The following is a 21,237-nucleotide window of genomic DNA, read 5'->3' as shown; positions in this document are numbered from 1 at the left end:
CACGATGATTTAGCTATGCATATGTCCATAGACTTGTGGGTGGTTTTCAGGTTGGTATTCTAGTGCGGATTTACATGAGATTCTTCAGGTACACACCTTGGAAGCCATTTGCTAGATCATAGCATGGTTCTTCTAATGTATTAGTTAACACCAATCTATTTTCTAATACGGTTGTATGAATTGACCTCCCCACCAGCACTAAGTGAGAATTGTTGCTGTTCTACATCCTCACCAATACGGAACCCTGTCAATTTTTTTAAAGCTATTTAATTAAAAAAAGCATATATATGCAAAAATGTACGAATCATAAGCATATAGCTCATGAATTATCAAAAGTAAACACAACTATGTAACTAGCACACAGGTCAAGAAATAAGACATTATCAGCCAGAAAGCCTCCTCCCTGCCCCCCTTCCCAAATACTAGCCCTTCCTTCCCTTCTTCCCAATGATAATTATTATCTGGACTTCTGACACTAGAGATTTGCCTGATTTTGGCCTTCATATAAATGGAGTCCTGTAATATGTATGTACTGTCTCTGGCATTATTCACTCAACAGTATGTATATGAGATTCTTCCATGTCGCTGAATGTGACATTCGTTTGGTCTATTTACTCTATAGTATTCTGTTATTTGAAGAAACCACTATTTTATTCATCCAATCTGTTTTTGGTTTTTTTTTTGCTTTACTTCCTTTTTCACTTTTTATTTTTAAAATTTTTTTTTTTTTTTTTGAGTGTAGTTGACACACAATGTTACATTAGTTTTGGGTGTATAACAGAGTGACTCAACTTGTCTATATGTTACGCCAATGGATAAGGAAGACTAGGTATGGAATATCGAATAGTGGACTATTACAGAATATTACTTAGCCATAGAAAAGGATGAGATTGTGCCATTTGCGACAACATGGATAGACCTAGAGGGCATTATGCTAAGTGAAATAAGTCAGACTGAAAAAGAAAAATACCATAGGATTTTACCCATATGTGGCGTCCAATCTGCTTTTGATAGATATTTGGATTATTTCTGCCTTTCGTCTACTACAAAACATGTTGCTATAAACATTTCTGTACGTGTCCTTGGGCAAATATTTGCATCTGTTTCTATTGAGCATATTCATACTTAGTGGGTAGAAGTGCTGGGCCATAGGCTATGCATATGATTAAACTCAATGGTTAATTCCATAGAGATTTTCATAGTTATACCAACTTACATTTTCATCAGCAGAGTGTGGGGGTTCCTGTTGCTCAACAGCTCATGTTACAGTCAGCCTGATAGACATGATGTCCTTAATTTTCATTTCCCTGACTGCTACTTAGGTTTTATATTTTTTCATATATTTATTAGCCATTCAAATATTTCTTTCATGAAAGGTCTGTTCAATTTTCTTGCCCATTTTTCTATCGGGTTTCCTGCTTCTCACAGATCTCTAAAAGGTTTTATGTATTCAGAATATGATCCTTCTGGGCGCCTGGGTGGCTCAGTTGGTTAAGCGACTGCCTTCGGCTCAGGTCATGATCCTGGAGTCCCTGGATCGAGTCCCGCATCGGGCTCTCTGCTCGGCAGGGAGCCTGCTTCTCCCTCTGACCCTCCCCCCTCTCGTGCTCTCTCTCTCTCTCTCTCTCTCATTCTCTCTGTCTCAAATAAATAAATAAAATCTTTAAAAAAAAAAAGAATATGATCCTTCTTTATATTTGGCTACCTTCATTTTGCTAATATTTTATTTAGGATTATTTCATCTACGTTAATAAAGCTAACCTATAATTTTTCTTTCTTTTATAGTTCTTTCCAAGTTTTAGTATCAAAGTTATGCTGGACTCATAAAATAAGTTAGGGTGTATTTCTTCTTTTTTCTTCACTCTGGAAAACTTTGTATAAAATTGGTGATATTTCTTCTTTATGTTGTTTGAAAAAATTCACACATGAAGACAAATGTAAATGGGCCTGTACTGTTTTTGTGATAAGCTCTAAATTTTGCATTCAACTTCTTTAATAGGTATGCAGATTTTCTGTTAATTCTTGTGCTCGTTTTAATAAGCTGTATTTTCTAAGAACTTCACATTTTATCTAAATACCAAACTTTAGAGATATGTTTGCTTATAATAAGCTGTTTAAACTTTTTGACGGTTTTCAAAACATGAAAAGATACTCTTTTTATAAATTCCTGATATTATTTATTTGTGCCTTTTTTCATTTTCATTAGAATTGTTATATCTTTCTCGTGAATTGATCATCATAAACTACCTTTCTTTTTATACAGAGGTGATATCCCCATAAAGACTACTTTGACATTAATACACTTGCTTTTTTCCAGGTCGTGTTTGCATGGGATATCTTTTTTTCATCCTTATTCCACCAAACTTCCTATATCTTCATATTTTAAATGTCAAATTGTAAGTAGGAAATAATTGGATTTTGTTCTTTAATCCACATGGCAAAATTTTACTAAAAGGCTTTATCCATTTAAAATTAATGTAATTACTGATATTTGGGGGTTTAAAGATATTATCGTTACTCTCCTCTCTACATTGGCAGTTCATAATATTCTTCAAAACTTGTTTTTATTTGATCTGCGAGCCATAAGACAATAATCATTAGAAAGAAATAAAGAGTAGAAATTGAAGCCTCAGATGAGCAAAAAATAGTATAGTCTGGGCAAATTATGTCTCAGAACATTGAAATTACTTTTAAAAAGATACATGAGACATTGCCAATGGGTTTTGAAAACCTATGAAAAAGAGATGAAGTGCTAACAGTACATGACTACATATGGTTTCGATTCTTCAAAAGAAAGTAGATTATTTTGCTTTTGACAGCCATCTTAAGGAAAATTCTAAAATTAATGTCTTAGAAAGAATGGTTTGTGAGGCAATCTTTAGAAGAGGGAATGGTGATTACCAACCTACAATGTGTTGATTTAAAATTCATATACGATTATCTACATTTTCTTTTTCTGAAAGGATTACTAGACCGTCAGAGCAGAAAGTGATAGATATAATGGCTCTGGAATTCAACAAGCCATTTGACATAATACACAGTGGACATGCTGGGGAAATTTGGGTTGGATAAGGTTACAACTGAGCACATTTGAAACTGATGAATCAATGGTTGCTAAAAGCACTGACTGATTTTCTTGGCCCCACCTGGTTCATGATTTTAAGCAATAGAATGCTTATAAAATTTGTGGGTGACATGGGGTTGTGAGAGGGGAAATATGCACTGAGTGACAGAATATTTTTCAGAAGGCTCCTTTAGGCTACCCTTCCATAGTTAGGATGGGTAAATATAAGGTCAGGAACTTGAATCCAAATATAAAATTGTTGAGACCGGGCTTAACAGTGGTATGTGTGAAAAGGGTTTTAAACCCTTTAGATCAAAGTTGAGAGTAAATTCAAGATGAGGCAACAGTGCAATGGAGCTTCCAGAAAGTCTATGTGGCTACTATCATAAAAGTATTATGTATCAAAGAGAGAATGGCACTGGTCAGAGATACTTGGAATATCAAGTTTCTCCCTACTCCCACCCCAGTAATTTTATAATACCTACTGAAATGTGGTACCTCATCAGAAATTCTAGAAACAAGATTCTTCACAAAGCAAGGGAAAACTCCAAAGACAACAGAAATTCCAAAGTGAAGGAATGTAACTCGGCAATTTCCTTGATGAATGATGATGGTTCGGGTATTTGGAATACTATCACCAAGACCAGTTGTTGGTATGCTAGAGCAAGATCAAATTTTACAAAGACTCCCCCAGTGAAATCCACAGAAGGTTGCTGACCCAACTGTAAGCAGTGGAAAGTTGCATAGAAATGGTAGGGACTATGTAAGTGTGTCATGGACAGAGCACTTGAATTCTATGTGACTTCCTTTTTCATCAGGCACTATTGGCACATATGTAAGAGGCTCAAGAGCACAGTTACATGTTTAGTCCTTGGACAAGTTTTTCTTTGTTGTTTTCCCCTCCCTCAAAGAAGTTTTTCTCAAAAGGAGATTAATAGACCATTTGTCCCTCGAGAACCAGGACAGTAGTGATTGTGGTCAAATAAATGGGCATGCTTAGTTAACAGTATTTTTTTTTTATTTTTTTAAAATTGAAGTTGTATTTGTTATCAAGTAACAAAAGAACACAATGTTTCAAAATCAGATGCTTCCACAAACTTAAATAAAAATAGTGGTACCTCATCCCATTCTTTTCATACCCAATCCTCTTTATATGAGACCCAACTTTTATTATTTTTTAACCTCTGGAATCTTTTAGCAAGTTCTTTTTGTTCCCTGAATTTTGGAACTTCACGTTGTTCTGTTATAGTGTGTTTTTCCACCCAACTAATATACGTTCTGCTTTACAACTTTCAGAATTTTGATGCCATTTCCTGTCTGCTCTTTACTTCTTTTGTATTTCCTGTTTTCTTTATTCTTGTGGTTTCTTTTTTTTTTTTTTCTAATCTCTTTAACTAACATTTTAAGAACAGTTAAGGATGGAGCAGATATAAGTGTACGTGTGTTGGATCCACTTGGTTTTCTTTTTTTTTTTTTTAAGATTTTATTTATTTATTTGACAGAGAGAGACACAGTGAGAGAGGGAACACAAGCAAGGGGAGTGGGAGAGGGAGAAGCAGGCTCCCCGCGGAGCAGGGAGCCCGGTGCGGGGCTCAATCCCAGGACCCTGGGATCATGACCTGAGCTGAAGGCAGACGCTTAACGACTGAGCCACCCAGGCGCCCCAATCCACTTGGTTTTCTAAACATTTTCTTCATGGTAGGACTTCTCAGAACCTAAAAAATGTGAAATTCTTTGTGAATATCTGAGAAGGGGATGTACTTTGCAGTGTTTTTATATTAGTTAGCTTTGCTGCAGTAACAAGCAACTCTTCAATTTCAGCAGCTTACAACACGGCAAAGGTCTCTTTTTACAGACATGTGAGTAGATGCAGCTTGTCACAGCTCTGATCCACGTGTCTAGTCATTCCAGCACTTGCGCTGAAAGAATAGATAGGGCCTAGATCATGCTATTCTTGTAGCACGTATGAGAGCAAGGAAGCTAGCCAAAACTTCCAAGGCATCTTGGAGCTTCTCCTTAGATGCTCACATTCCATTGGCCAAAGAATGTCACATGCCAAGCCCAAAGGCTGTGGGGCAGGTGATGTCTCTCTCCCAGAAAACACTGCATCACACAGAGATTGGCAGGGTGCATGCTTCTCTTATAAGGAAGAAGAGAGTAGATAATTGAGGATAAGATATCACTGATAATTGAGAATAAGAGTATCTACCAACATATCACAAACTTGTTTGACCATGGAACACCCCTCCCCCCTTTTCACAACAATTGCTAACATTTCATAGGATTCACGTTTCAGGGAACATGATTTGGGAAAATGTTTCTTATGAGAATGAAGTATAATTGATCAGGAAATAGAGTGATGTCAGGGGAAAAACCTCAGAGTTTGAAAGCCAAACTTCCTTTTAAATAAAAATCTATCACTTGCTTGTGCATGTGGTTTTGGGAAAGCTAATCTCTGAAGCTCTTTCTTCATTTGTAAAATGGACATAATAACATGAACTCCTCAGCTTTGATGAGAAGATTAGATATGAGCTATGTAAAGGGTCTAGTGTGTCATGGTATGCCATTGATAAATACTTGTTGAATAAATAAATGAGTGGATGAATGAATGAGTGAATGAATAAAAGCTTTTGAGTGAAGTGGTGTAAAGGCTTAGTTCAGTTGAATTTGGGCTAGCGCTCTCATTTTAAGCTTCTGATGTCATGAAGAATTTTTTGAATAATTTGTGGCTGAATCATAGTAATTACACCATTTTAATGGTGTGAATGCTTTTTAACATAATTTCTTCCCAAGAAACTTTTGCATTGTTCTTCTTGCCAAATTTATATTTTAAGCTGGAGTCTGCACGTACAGTGTTAGTATAAAGTGTTCCCTACATGATCAGAAGGAGACGGGAAGGCGGAATTTCCTGTGTTCCCATGTTACGCTGTTGGCACATGTTCTCAGCTCTATGCTATGGACATTTAGAAACTCTTCCTTCCATTTTGAGCCATGTTGTGAAATACTTTTGCTGGTATGGGTTCATTTTATTGGATGGTTGTAAATAATAAATTTCCTCCACCAAGAGATAGCTTTGGAGAAATTCACCATGAACTCCAGATACAAAGATACATCCAGTAATATATCACCTAAAAAGTGCTTTTACCTCCATAAAAAAAAAAAAGTTGAATGAGAAAGATAATCATGTAAATAATTAAATGAAATACAAGTCAGAATGAAATAAGAACTAGAACAAAGCCAAAAACAAACAAACAAGACATCAGAATGTCAGTGTGGAAACAGGTCATTTGGCTGCATAATGTAATTGGAATTGCCTTTACAAAATTGTCAGTTCTTTTTATCAGATGTTTGACTCTGAATTATTATCAATCATGTGGTTGAGAAATGTACTTTTAACTCTTCCGGAAGTCTTTCCAATGCCCTAGTTTTAGATGATGGACCCATGGTGAGACATTGTGTTGTGGGAAACATTTGCACTTCATGAATTGTCATCAGCACAGAGCATCTGGCTGAGAACCCTCAACTGTGTTTTCTTCCAGACAGAATGACAGCCGTTGCTCTACACGGCTTTCAGGAGGCTGACTGACTAACCCAACGTTCATCTAGATACCCTGTGTTGTCATTTACAGTACATGGTCTTTGGGGGTACTCTGGAAGAAATCACGTTAATAGCAAATTACTAGTACTAGTAGTTTTTTTTTTTTTTTTTTTAAACGTGTTCTTATTATGAGTCAAGATTTCCTTGGGTGGGGTAGGGGAGGGAAAGTCAAAGACACTGTAAAGCCCTAATAAAAATTTTCTTTTGTTGTGGCATAACTATTCTAGTGTAACTCAGATCACTGAGGCATGCCGCCTAGAAACTCAAAAGGATTGAGAAACGCTAATGTTAAATCACACATTTCTTTGTGTATGTGCATAATAGGTCCTTCCACTTTAAATTATTTGAAATGGAAAACAAAATCTGAATGGAGTTTGCCTTTGTGAAAGAATTTTGAAGTGCTCTTTATCACTTTATAGGGAAAAGTTAGCAATGAAATGCAAACATCCACAGGATCCAATACCAAGGGAATCTGTCCTCTCATGGAGTGCTTCTGAAAACTTCTGTAAGGAAGAAAATGATGCAGACTGATCCACTAAATTAATAGGTGAAAGAACTGGCTTTCTGGAAAAGAATGAGTAAGAAAGACTTCACCGGCTGTAAGAACACAGGAAGGTATTTTTCAGGGCAAGCTATCTGGTATCCTAAAATAGATGTTCCACTGTTAAATCAGGAAGAAATGGACCAATTTTCAAAGCTTTAAAGGTCTAGTCAGTTGAATTCATTAGAATATTCCTTGGTGTCCATTTGGAGACTCCACCTTCCTGTCATCAGCTGCCTGGCTCACCCTTCATAGCACCTTTCATCAAATGGAGAACATAATCTGGGTTTTCATCAAAGCAAAGGGGCTGGAAGGACTAAATAGGAAATAATGGTTTGTAGCTTATCTTTCATCAGAGGACCTGAAACACTTTCTGTACATGATCTTTTTTCATCTTTTCCCAAGTTCTTGCCTGGATTAAGATAATAAGTACTTAATAGTTATGGAACTTGTGATCTATGCTTGACCTGCTGACCCCAAGATCTGATGACTAGGAAACGGTTAACATACAGTGGAACAAATGTAGGATTATAATGTCCTATGTAAGAGTAGAAACAGTCTTTGATGATAAACGTGTTTCCATTGCAATACTTGATCTCCCTCTACTTTCATGAAAGTGATTTTTGTAAGGGCTAAAAATTACAAGTATACATGTGCAGTGTCCATCTCGGTGGATTCTCAATGCCCATTCATACTCAAGGTCTTTAAGAGAAATTGTCATGTGCTTCTTCAGATGCCCTTCTATAGATCTCAAAGAAAATTACATGGAAATTGTAAACTCCAAGTCTCTCTCTCTTTTTTTTTTAAAGATTATTTATTTATTTGACACAGAGAGAGAGAGAGAGCACAGGCAGGGGGAGCTGCAGGCAGAGGGAGAAGCAGGCTCCCCGCTGAGCAAGGAGCCTGCTGCCGGACTTGATCCCAGGACTCCAGGATCGTGACCTGAGCTGAAGGTAGACGCTTAACCGACTGAGCCACCCAGGTGCCCATCAAGTCTCTCTTTTATAAAGGAACTCTTTGAATCAGAGCTTATTTTTTCATCAGAATTTAGGTTTATGTACAACTTGTTTTTAATATCTCAAGCTTCATATCTTTCCTTAGACCCATGTCTAAAATGTTAACAAAGGAAAATTCTTTGGAAGTGTGCTTTGGACTTGTGCTTACTGCAGAGTGCAGAACCAGGAGCCTATTCTCAAAAGCCCAGAGATATATTTGAAAAACAATATAAAAATGGACAATGGCCAGTCCGTATGTAAAAATAGAATCTGACCCACAACCTGCAGCTACCTGCCTAGGAAGCCAACTCCTTTCACTACAAGGAATACCCCAGGAGGTCAGCCTGCCATGCATAATACTTACAGGAAGCTAGATTGCCACCTCTAGGGACAATCCAGGAAGTTGAACAACTTTCGTAATACTCAACCTCAAATGACCATGACCTAATTAATAATTGACAGTTTCTCTCATTTTTGTCCCCTCTTCCAGCTTAGGACCAACCAGTGCACCCTAACCAATCACCCAGGATGCTCTGCTTCTCGTTTGCCTGCTTCGAGCTTCCCTTTGCCAAGAGCCTCCAGGCAGGACACACCTGCTCCACTCCTGCTCCCTTCCCTTTTGCTACATAAAGCTCTCCCACTCCCCTCCCTGCTTTTGAATCTCTGCCAAATACAAGTGATGGAGGCTGACTCCTTTGCTGTAGCAAGCCCTGAATAAATAGCCTTTGCTTTTCTCATTTAATTGGCGTTTGTTTACTTCCACACGTTTAACTTCTGAGAGCAGTCTGACAACTTGTCCAAGCTCTCTGGGGCTAATGAATATAGTGAGAGTGAAAAAGTCAGGGGAATATTGAAGTGTTCTATTACAAAAATTATCAAATATTTAGAGCTGATATTGCAAAAATAACACTGACAACCAAAGAACTGGCATCGTCTTTTCAAATGATTTGCTTTCCCCAAACAAGCCTGATTGAATGAGGTCAGGATAACACAGCATTATCCAGAAGAGACAAAGTTGTTAGGGTTTAAAAGAGCAAGACATGCATGCCATGACAGACAGGCAACTGGGGCTTACTGTTTCCTCCAGGAATGCACAATTAAAAAAAAAAAAAACAAACAGCTGGAATATGAACACAGGAGGTTTAAGTTTCACGCTTAGGTCTATAATGTTAGTAAACCAGGAAAGAGGCTGCCTTGTCTATAATACTTCTCTGTAATTTTATATTGAACCGTCCAAGCAAGGATTAAAGGGCTAAGGTTGCAATAATAAAAAGATGAGATAAATAAAAAACCAAAGGATGTTTAAAATAATGATTATGGAGGCCTAATAATATGAATGTATTTTTCTCACCCAGAGGCCTGTTATTAGCTATTACACTTTAAGAGCAGAGGTCACAGGGGAACCAGGAAAGGTAGAAAGGCCATTGTGGTACAATATTTCAGGGAAGAAAACACGAGAGTACTTCACTTTGAGTCAAAATGATCATATTCACTCCTAGTTATTAGTTAGGATGAATGAATTATTGGAATTAATTATTGCTTGTCAGCTCTCAGGATGTGTTTGCTAAGCGATTGAATGGCTGCACAATCAAGTCATGCCTAAAAGGATGAGAGAAGACTTTTCCAACTATGCTGGGTCAAGGAGTCATTGTCAGTGAAGTACTGTGATATACTGCTACCTTTTTTAAAAAAAAAAAAAATTATTTATTTGTTTGTTTATTTATTTGAGACAGAGAGAGAGAAAACACGAGTGTGGGGAAGGGGTAGAAGGAGAGGGAGAAGCAGGCCCCCCTCTGAGCAAGAAGCTGGATGTGGGACTTGATCCCAGGATCCCAGGATCGTGACCGAAGGCAGACACTTAACCAGCTGAGCCACCCAGATGCTCCATACTGCCACCTTTTAATCAAAGTGGCCCCAACCCATTGTTTTTGGGGGGTGGGCATATGCTGCTTTGATTTCTGATCGCTGCTTTGTTACAACCGATAGCACCAGGTATGTATGCGTGAGCTGAAGCATCTATATGCAGGCTTGGTACCAGGTAAATGAAGCACCTCTGGGAAGTCCTCCGAATGCATCGGCTTTCACTGCCATCATAAATTACCACAGCTTTAGGCAATACCCACTTATCATCTCACAGTTTCTGTAGCAGGAATCCCAGAACAGTGGGGCTCAGCTGGCTTTCTGCACAGGTCTCACAGGGTTGAAAGTAAGGTGTCGGCAGGGCGGCATCCAAGGTCCCTGTTCCCTTATTGGCTGTGGGCTGGAGCATTCTCAGCATGTAGGCTGCCTGCATTCCAAGGCTCGAGGTCCCCTTCCTCCATCGGCAAAGCCAGCAAACACAGGTCAAATCTTTTCCCTGCTTCTGTATCTTTTCTGTTTCCTCTTCCTGCATTTCTAACTGCCATTTTTGCACCCCCCCTGACCCCTTCCACTTTTACTGGTCCATGTAATTACACTGGGCTCACCTGGTAATCTAGGACAATCTATTTTCAGGTTTGTAATCTTCATCTCATCTGCCAACTCCCTTTTACCATGTAGGGTAGTGTATCTGAAGTTTCCAGTGACTGGGGCATGGACATCTCTGGAGGGCCATTCTGCCTGCCACAACCTTCTCTGAAACCACCACAATATAGGTGTTCTATACCTATATTGAGTGGCTGCACGCCACTGCCCACCGAACCCTTTCTTCTAGATGAACCAAGGTAAAGCATGTTCTTGGAGCTCTGGTTCTTGTCCCTACGAATGCAGAGCTATTTTTCCAGTTCACTGTGCAAGGTCCTTTTATATGTTCTGGTCAGGAAAGAAATGAAACCCTGGGGTGCTTAGCTCCTGTTTACGTTCTTGTGTATCTTTGCAAAACATCTCCGATAATCCTATCTGTAATCTGAACATGTTATCTATTTCTAGCAGGCTCAGTGGGTTGCCTGCTATAATACAGAAGGTCACATTTGCGCTGGGTCTTAAAAAATTAGGAAGTTTTGGGAGGAAATAACATTATTGAGGCCCTTTATGTGTTCAAAACCCTGTGAAGTCCTTCACATGAGTGATTTCACTTAATCCACACAACAGCCTTGTAGGTTGGGTACTGTGTGTCCATTTTACAAGTGAGAAAAGTGAGGCTGTGAGAGACCATGGACAACTGCTAAGTGGTTGTGCCAAGACACAAACTCAGACTCTAAAGCCAGGGCCCTGCCCACTTCAAGTTGAAGAAGATGGGGGAAAGGGGAGAAATCTATTCCTGGAAGATAGCACAGTTTGGTCCAACAACACGTCACTGATTGGGTTCATTTTTTTTTTTTTTTTAAGATTTTATTTATTTATTTGAGAGAGAGAGAATGAGAGAGAGCACATGAGAGGGGGGAGGGTCAGAGGCAGAAGCAGGCTCCCTGCCGAGCAGGAAGCCCGATGTGGGACTCGATCCCTGGACTCCAGGATCATGACCTGAGCCGAAGGCAGTCGCTTAACCAACTGAGCCACCCAGGCGCCCTGATTGGGTTCATTTTACTTTTAGCGAGGAAGGAAGGAGAAACAATGGACCCCAGAGAGCTGGGCTTGACAAAGACAGAAAGGATAAAAATAGGAAAATGAGCAGAAGCCCAAAGTCTAGGTACGCCATGTGTGTGTCTAAGACTTTTCAATAAAAACAAGACTCAGAAAGTCTAAGGATAAGATTTCTGGCAAAACTTGTAAACTCCTAGAACTACAGCCAGACCAGAAATTCCACAGGCCCAGATCACTGTCTGTTTTTCTCTGGTATTTCTACTTTCATTCTCCAGCATAATTGGGAATGTCTGGAGTTTGGGAGGGGACCTCATTCTCCTATCGTCCTCGTCTCCCTCTAGCCAACAAAAGTAAATCTAACATATCAGAATTTGTTCCAAAAGTAGTAAAATAATGAAGAAAATCTTTCCTGTTTCCTGTCACAATTTGGCAGAAAAGAAATATGTTAGGATTCTCCAGAAAAACAGTGTGTCGGGAGAGAGAGAGAGAGAAGGAGGAGAGATTATAAGGAACTGATTCATATGATTGTGGAGACCAGCAGGTTTAAAATCTGCGAGGTGGACCAACAGGCTAGAGACCCAGGGAAAAGTCACTGTCGCAGTTAATGTCTGAAATCTTGCTCAGGGTGGGAGGGGGAGTGAGGAGTAAAAATTAGTCTTTGTTCTATTCAGGCCCTCACCTGATTGGTGAAGCTCATCCACATTGTAGAGGGTAATCTGTTTTACTCAAGTCTATCAATTTACATTTAAATGTCTTCCAAAAACACTCTCACAGAAACATACAGAGTAACGTTTGACCAAATATCTAGGCACCATGGCCCAGCCAAGTTGACCTATAAAATTCACTATCACAGACAGGCAAGTTAGCAACCATTCATCAACTTCAAGGGCCCCATCATATTTGTGTTTTAAGATCTCTTTTTTGTTGAGTGTTTAGTGAAGTAGGTGAGGCTCACAATATCCAATTAAACTTCTTGAAATGCCTTGTAGAGGAGAAATATTGTGGCCTCTTTCCAAATGACTGATTCAGTATGTCAGAGAATTCTATAACCCTGGGGTAAAAAAAAAAAGCTCTGGAGCCTGTATGATTCAATTTTTACTTAGCCATAGACAATAAGTCTGCTCCAGAGAATAAAGGATGATATATATGAGACAAAAAGCTGAGGAAACTCATATGTTTTCTGAGGCAGAGAGGAATATAGAGGAAAAAAATATTAAATCACCTGAACACATTTAAACATTTTCCTATACACAGTTCCTATGCACACACAAAATCACCTGAAAATTTTCAAGTATTTCCTTAGATAAATATACACACTTATTTATGTATGTATGTGTGTGTGTGTGTATACACCTGGAACATTTCTGTATTTAAATAAATATATATTTAAATCTATACATTGAAATATCATATATTTCAAGTAAAACCCAGCCTCATACTTAATACTAAAAATGCTAAAAGCATTCTCATTGAGGTCAAAAGCAAGATAAGGAAGTTTACTCTCTGTTAACACAGTTATTTAGCTCTTTTGTAATGGGGGAAACAGACAAGGCAAGAGAAAAACTAAGAGATAAAACATTTTAGTAAGTGAGTACAGATTATCTTTTAGATGATATGATTGTAGATCTAGAAAGAACTCAAGCCAATCAACTGAAAAATTATTCATATACAATAAGAGATTTCTGTAAATGGGTTCAAAATGAGTATATAAAAATCAATAGCCTTACTATATATAAGCAGCTATCAACTAGAAAAACTAAAATGGAAGAAAAGAAACTATTTACAAGAGCAACCACAAACCAATAAACAAGCAAACGCTAGGAATGAACCTAACAAGTGGTGTGTTAGATCCATAAGAAAAATATTTTAATAGTTCAAAGAGGACTTGAGTATAAAGCAAGGTATACTCTGTTCTTAGTAAGAAGACTAATAATATAAACATATCAATTCCTTCTAAATCAATCTATAAATCATATTTTATCCCACTATAAAATACAAATAGAAAAATTTTAAACTTAACTGATTCTAAAGTTCATGTGAAAAAGTAAATATCCAAGCATATCTAGAACAATACTAGAAAAGAAAAAATAAGGAAACTGGAGTGTTAAAACATTTTAAAGAAAAAATAAATTAAATAATGTTGTACATAGAAAAAGACCATTTCAACAAAAAAAATGCAGACACAAGACAATACAAAAAACATGTTATAACATTCAGTTATAACATGATAAAGGAGGCATTGTATGGAGGTGGGAAAAAGATGAATTCTTCAATAAATGGAGTCTTGACAACTTGATAGCCTTCTGTGAAAAAAGGAGTCCATCTTTTACAACAAAATTTCCAGGTGAATCTAACATTACATAAAAAAAAGAATAAATTGGGCCCCTGGGTGGCTCAGTTGTTCAGCGTCTGCCTTCGGCTCAGGTCATGATCTCAGGGTCCTGGGATCGAGCCCTGCATTGGGCTCCCTGCTTGGTGGGAAGCCTGCTTCTCCCTCTCCCACTCCCCCTGCTTGTTTCTCCCCTAGAGAGCTGTCTCTCTCTCTGTCAAATAAATAAATAAAATCTTAAAATAAATAAATAAAGTAAGAAAGAATAAATTATAAAAGTACTAGAAGAAAATATGGGTGAACTTTTTTATACAATGTAACAATATTATGTATTATTTCCTAAACCCAGAAAGATTGATAACATTGACTATATTAAGAAAAAAAAGAAAAAAATTGAAAAAAAACTTTTAATACATATGTCTAACAAAGGTCTTATTTCCTTAGTATCCAAAGAATACAAACCAAGAAGAAAAAGTTCAATAATTACATAGAAAATTAGGTGAAAATCTTGACTAGTCCTCAGCAAACTCACAAAACTACAACTTAAAACTCTAAGGAAAGAACATTTTTCACTTATCAAATTAACAAAAGTCCAAGTTTGATGAGGCACTGTGGAGGGAATGGGAACTGGAAGGGATGCATTGCTGTCCTGAGTGTGTATCGTTGCACGTTATGGAGGTCAATTTGAAGACATCTAATAAAATGCAAAATGCATATTGCTTTGACTCAGCAGTTCTATTCCTTGGAAGTTATCCCACACATAGTCTCTCACATGTACACAAAGACATTTTGAAGGATATTTATTACAACCCTGCCTGCAAGAGCAAAATGCTTAAGAACAGCATAAATGTACATCGATAAACATTTTTAAGTCAACTACGGTCACCCACACAATAAAATACTAACAGATATTTTTATTGATTTTTTTACTTAGAGAGAGAGAGAGAGAGAGAGAGAGAGAAGGTGGGGGAGGGGCAGAAGGAGAGGGAGAGACAGAATCTCAAGCAGATTCCGAGCTGAGTGCAAAGCCCGAGGACTCGAGGCTCAATCTCATGACCCTGAGATCATGACCTGAGCTGAAACCAAGAGTCAGATGGTCAACAGACTGAGTCACCCAGGGGCCCCTAGCAGGTATTTTTTTAAAGTCATTTCTATATGTACTAAAATGGGATAATTTCAAAATATAGTAAGTGAGAAAAGTAAGACATAGAAAACAATGTACAATATGCTCCTGTGGGTGATAGGCTGTATGATTGTCTGGTGTGGGTATGATGTGTCTATAGTAGGATGCTTAAAAAACTGGGTGTAGCAGTGGGAAACCAAGGACTGTTGAACAAAATGGGAAGAAATGACTTTTTACTACTATATATTATTTTGTACTTTTTAAAGTTATGTACCATGTGTATACATTATCTCTTCTAAATGAATAAAAAATTCAGTGTTATTGGAAATTTTATGGGTGGCCAATTCACAAGATCAAATTGTAAAATAAATGTTATTATAGCAATAGGAGCTACTGGTGGTAATATTACATATTCTGTTCAGAGCATTTTTAGATAGATAAAGCCTGGATATAGAAAGCCTTCATATGTATATATGTATGTATATATTTGATATTTAAAAACTTGAGGGAAAAGGGTCAAGCAAGACATTGCAATTTTTAGACTACGAAGTGTGGGAATGATTTTTTTTTAAGATTTTATTTATTTATTTGACAGAGAGAGAGAGCACAAGCAGGGGAAGCGGCAGGCAGAGGGAGAGAGAGAAGCAGACTCCCCGCTGAGCAGGGAGCCCAACACAGGTCTCGATCCCAGGACCCTGGGATCATGACCTGAGCTGAAGGCAGACGCTTAACCGACTGAGCCACCCAGGTGCCCTGAAGTGTGGGAATGATTTATGATTTGTTTATTTCAAAATGAATTGAACACAATTATATGTCAGGCAGGAGAAATGATAATATAAAGGGGAAAAGGAAAAAATTTCCTGCACTCAAGTCATTTCAAACTTAGTAAACAAATGGGTCCAAGATAACAAGAAAGACAAAAATAATTCGTAAGCAGCATAGATTAAAATGACATGAGCTGGTTCAACTAACAGTAAAAGATTAAAGACTAAGAGAAGTTTTGCGGAAGTTAAAATCTTGACCTTGACTTTCAAGACCTTACAATTCCCTTATGAAGAACAAACTCTTCCAGCTCCAAGAGCAGTTCTCAGCTATGACCAATAGTCCTCCCCTACCCCCAAGGGCTCACATAGTTTCGGGAATATTCTGTTCTGACCTTGCACATAACAGGGATGTACAGCTGTCAAGCAGCTAACAACTCAGCCACGGAGGCCAGGAGGTCTCGTCAGGCTGTGGTAGGGAGAACGAGTTCCATAAATAGTGCAAAAATGCTTCCTGAAACACTCTGTCATCATTACCAAGAACATCTTTTTAGGACTCCAAAGGATTAAAGTAACAATTGACTAAACATGTTTTGATATGTAATGTGAGCGTGGAGAAAGTTCCAAGCTATTGTAGTTTACCTTTATGTATAATCCATCCTTTTGGGGGGATTTGTAACTTAGTAGAGCAAAAGGAATCTCTAAAATAATATTTCCAAAAGTACATTTTTTTGCTACCTTCTACATTGATTTACACATTCCATTGACTCTCACATATTCTGTTTAGACTTGACAATTAATAAAACCTACAACTTTGGTTTTAAGTTTGGCCTGGAAGGAAGTGCCATCAACAGTTCATTCAGAATTTGAGGTTCTTTTCCAAAAATTCAAATATAATCACCTCAGATGTGTAGATGAGGGGTCAGCAACCTATGGCCTGTGAACCAAATCTGGCCCACCGGCCAATTTTGTAAATAAAATTTTTTAGAGCAGCCATATCTTTTGCTTACATGTTGCCTACAGTGGCTTTCACAGTGTAACAGCCAAGTAGAGCAGTTGCCATGGAGACCATAGGACCCACAGCCTAAAATATTTACTGTCTTGTCCTTTAAAAAAAAGTTTGCTGACCCCTAATTGCGTTTCATGCGGTTAGAGCCCAAAACGTTCAGAAAAACTTTACTCTTAATGATGTGATCACATCAGCAATAACTAAGATTCTCCCTCTGATAATAGCTGAGGATTTAAAGCTGGCAGGCTTGGGTTTCCATCCTGTCTGTAACGCTCTTGCATATTTTAGTCAAATTGCTCATTCTCTTGGTGCCTATTTTCTCATCTATAATACGAGGATAATAATATACATAGTGCAAGATTATTGTAAGAATTATAAAAAGGTGCCATTTATAATAGGCACGAGGTAAGGCAAAGAGGCCAATGGATAAGAATCCAATTACTGTCTCAAAGAACATACCTTTTTGTGTGTTTGATTATTTATTGTGTTTAAGACAACAACGATTTTACTATATCACAGTTCTGTGGCTAAGGGATTCAGGCAGGGCTCAGGGGAGTGACTCCATTGTTCTGTATGGTATTGACTAGATGGGCTGGTCCACAGGTTTCAGATAGCTTCACCTCCCATGTAACTCCAAAAGGGGCTCGGCTCAGTTGGTCAACTAGAGCACCCACATGTGGCCTCTCAAGCCTGGCTGTTCCAGGGTAAGTGGACTTACCAGAGGGCAGCTCAGGACTCCAGAAAGTGTTCCAAAGACAAAGGCAAAGGCAGGAAGACTTCTTGTGACCTAGCCAGAGTCACACAAATGTCACTTCCACAACACTCAAGCGAGCCCTTGAGGCCAGTCTTTACCTCTCAATGGGAGGAGTCACAGAGAATTTGTGGCCATCATAAATCTACCATGCCCTATTTTATATACATAAAATAATTTCACTAAAACCAACCACCAAAGCAACAAGAATTGGATTCAACCAAAGAATTGGAGAATTTACGATTGCATGATGTTTGCTTACATTACTTTCCAACTTGTCTTCATTTTGTTTTGGCAGCAGTAAACACAACTTGCTCCTTCTAACAACCAAAGGGGCTGGAATTCTCAATACCCCTGTTTTCATGTTCCAGAATTTACCAGATTAGCTGGGTCTCCATTCTTATTACACCCAAAAATGAATGAAAGAAAGGCATTTTCTTCTTCCAAGGCAAATAAATATAGTGTACCTGAAAGTATAAAGGATTTTAATCATATTTGAGAAGTATTTTGATAGAAAGTGATAGCCACCTACTGTCTTTGCCCTTTCCTCAAATGTGGAAATGTAATTTTTCAAATCCATTTTTATTCCAGATGTGTTGGAGGGGAAAAAGCCCCGTGATGGTGAGGAATTCAGTCATATGTCATTGAGCCGATCCAAGTGGGTGGTTCTACCAAGAAATGCAGTAAAACAAAATTGGAAAAGTGAAGTGAGATCAGTCCTCATGTACTGAACAGATGTTAGATCTGAAATAGACTCAAGGGACCCATGCAGAGCTTAGCTGAGGCTGAAGTTCTGTGGAACCAGCAAATGGCGTCACTTTCTGTGTCTTCTTGCAAGCAGTAAAGACTTCAGAACTGTGTTGGGGGGAAGATCTGAAGTTTTATGTCTGAGAAAGAATATCATTCTCCAAATGAGAAACATAACCAAAACCTCTTTTGGAAACTCTTTTTGTGTGAAGTTATAGGAAATTAGCTTTGTAAAATGTATTTTTTGTTTTTTAAATATCAATCTCTGATGTATAAAATCAATAATTTTTTGATAATGTTTAATGTACTTATGTCACTTTCATGGACATAGCTGGGTGGCTAGATGGGAGGATGGCCAGTAGAATTCTTGTAGTCCGCTGGGCCTAGAAACACACTCAGTTATTTTAACCACCAGTGTTTCCCTTGATGAGAAAATCAGGTCACCGGTGGACACTTTAAGATTAGCAGCATTGTTTTCCTTTCCAAACAATGTTTCCAAAAAGAACAGCCATTAATCAGCAAGTAATACTTTTTTAGTTTAAATAAATCAAGTTCTTCCTTTCTTTTTCTCTAAGAATATGACCTACTTAAGAAAATTCACACACACTAATATCACTAAAATGTTAACAATTAATTATTTAATATTGTTATTGTAAAATTTAAACTATAAAAATTGTTTCGTCTATCATTTACGATATAATAAAAGAAACTAAAACCAAATTTTGCTTTTAAAATTTGCAATTTTTTAAATTTAACATAGCTCTTTAAAATGCTTTGGTTCTGAGGTTGGTTCTCAGTGGGAAGATCTCAATTTGGCACACAACTTATACCCTCACACTGAAGAATGCCATTCCTGAAAGCCTAAGCATCCAGGCATGGGGCCGTGGCTTCTTAGGAAGGAATCGTTGTTCGAGAATCCCCTCCATTGAGAATAACCTATGTTTAGAGTACCTAGCAGTTAACAAAATGCTTTTGCATAAATTGCCTTATTGGTTCCTCATAAGCCTGTGAGTTAATTTTCCTGGCCCATTCTATAGTTAAAGAAACTAAGATCTGAAAAGATAGAAGGTTTTTTCCTTTGCTCCCAAATCTCTGACCAGTCCTGAGCTGAGCCAGGACCCTGAGTTAGGTGCTTCCCACCACGCCCTCCCCCAACTTCCTCACGGATAAGCAGCATTACCTATTCTGGGCCCACTGATTTCCTTCCCGCCTCCCACACAGCATGTTCTCTCTCACCTATGTGTGCTTGGTGGTTTTGTGCTGTTTGTTTAAATGCTTCTCTTTTCCAAAAATGTTTAACCCAGGAAGATTTCCTAAACATGTCAGTTCACATCTCTCACATTTTTACACCACATCTACATGTAATTCATCATGGTGTTTGGGTGTGTGGTTTTCCCATTCCTTCTCTAATATTTGCACATCTTAGGCATCCAAATGGCACATCAATTCCTTGAGTGCAGGGGGCTGTGCCCCTCATTCACTCTCCTTCCCAGGAGGACCAAGCACAGCTCCGTGCATGGAGTAGGAGAGTACTTATTATTCAAATGAACAATCTGGAAATCTCTGTTGTTCGGCTGGGTGCCCAGGCTTCATTCCTCTGCCTCCAATGCCCTCTATGCTCCCACCTTTCCAACTATCCTGAAGACCCACCTCCTGAAGCATCAGGGAGACTTTAGTCACTGTCTTCCAGCATTTGCCATTTGTCATTTACATGCCCTTCTCTCCCACCAAAACACACAGAACATTCACACACAGTCAATACCCACCACAGTTTCAAATACCTCCCATATTTTTTTCTTTAATTGTTAATAAAAGGAATTCTTAACCCCAGGAGACTGTAAATTCCTTTAGAGTAGAGAATTTGTCTTGGGAGATATTCGTGGGGTGAATGCAGTCTTTGGAAAAAGATCAGCACTAAAGCAGTGAAACCATCTCCGATGAAAAGCGTTCATCCCTGAAGACAAATAACCTCACTCCACAAAGCCTTTTTGAAAATCACCCAAACATTTTTCAGAGGAAGTTGGTATGTTTATCTGAAATTTTTTGTCATAAACAAATCATTATATGCCCAACACACTTGGCACAATCCTACTGGAAGAAGATTGATGGTGAGCAAGGATAGCTGTCATGTGAATCATTTTTTACAATGAAAATGTCTGATGCAAATATTTCTCATAATTCTAGGATAAGCATATTTATGAGCTCCATAAAGATTTCACCTAATTTCTAAAATATATGGATTTTGGATTTCCATAGCATATTTTACATTCAGGATAATGAAAAGTAATGAGCTGAATATAGACTATTACATCAAAGTGAATAGGATGGTCATTATTCATTCCAAATATTAGAATATATTTTCATTACATCTGAGGGACTTTAGCCTAATATAATGACACATAATAATATCTCAGTAAATTTTGTGGTATGAAAATACACTTAGACTTCTTGATCTGGAATGGCAACTCCACATATACAAGACCAACCTTGTATAGGAATGAGTATAGGCACGAGACCTCAAACGCAATATAAGGATCACCTAAAACTTGTTAAATATATAGATAGTCTGGCCTCAGTTGTAGAGATCTGAATCAACCTCTACACTTTAGTAATAGCAATAGCGATTCATACCAAAATTTGGGAGCCAAGATATTAGGGGGATAAATTCAAGGTCCTATAGGCTTTCAACAGCTAATCGTGCCCATCCCTCTTCCCAACCCTGTGTTCACTGATGACCCATTGCTAACTCAGTCAACCATGGCAGCAGTATGTAGACCATGGAAGATGGCAACTACTCAGTTGCCAAACTTTTCCCAGC

This window comes from Mirounga leonina, unplaced genomic scaffold (assembly GCF_011800145.1).
Source record: "Mirounga leonina isolate KUSES-001 unplaced genomic scaffold, KU_Mleo_1.0 Mir_127, whole genome shotgun sequence".
In the NCBI taxonomy this organism is placed as follows: Eukaryota; Metazoa; Chordata; class Mammalia; order Carnivora; family Phocidae; genus Mirounga; species Mirounga leonina.
Note: the sequence above shows the minus strand (reverse complement) of the source record.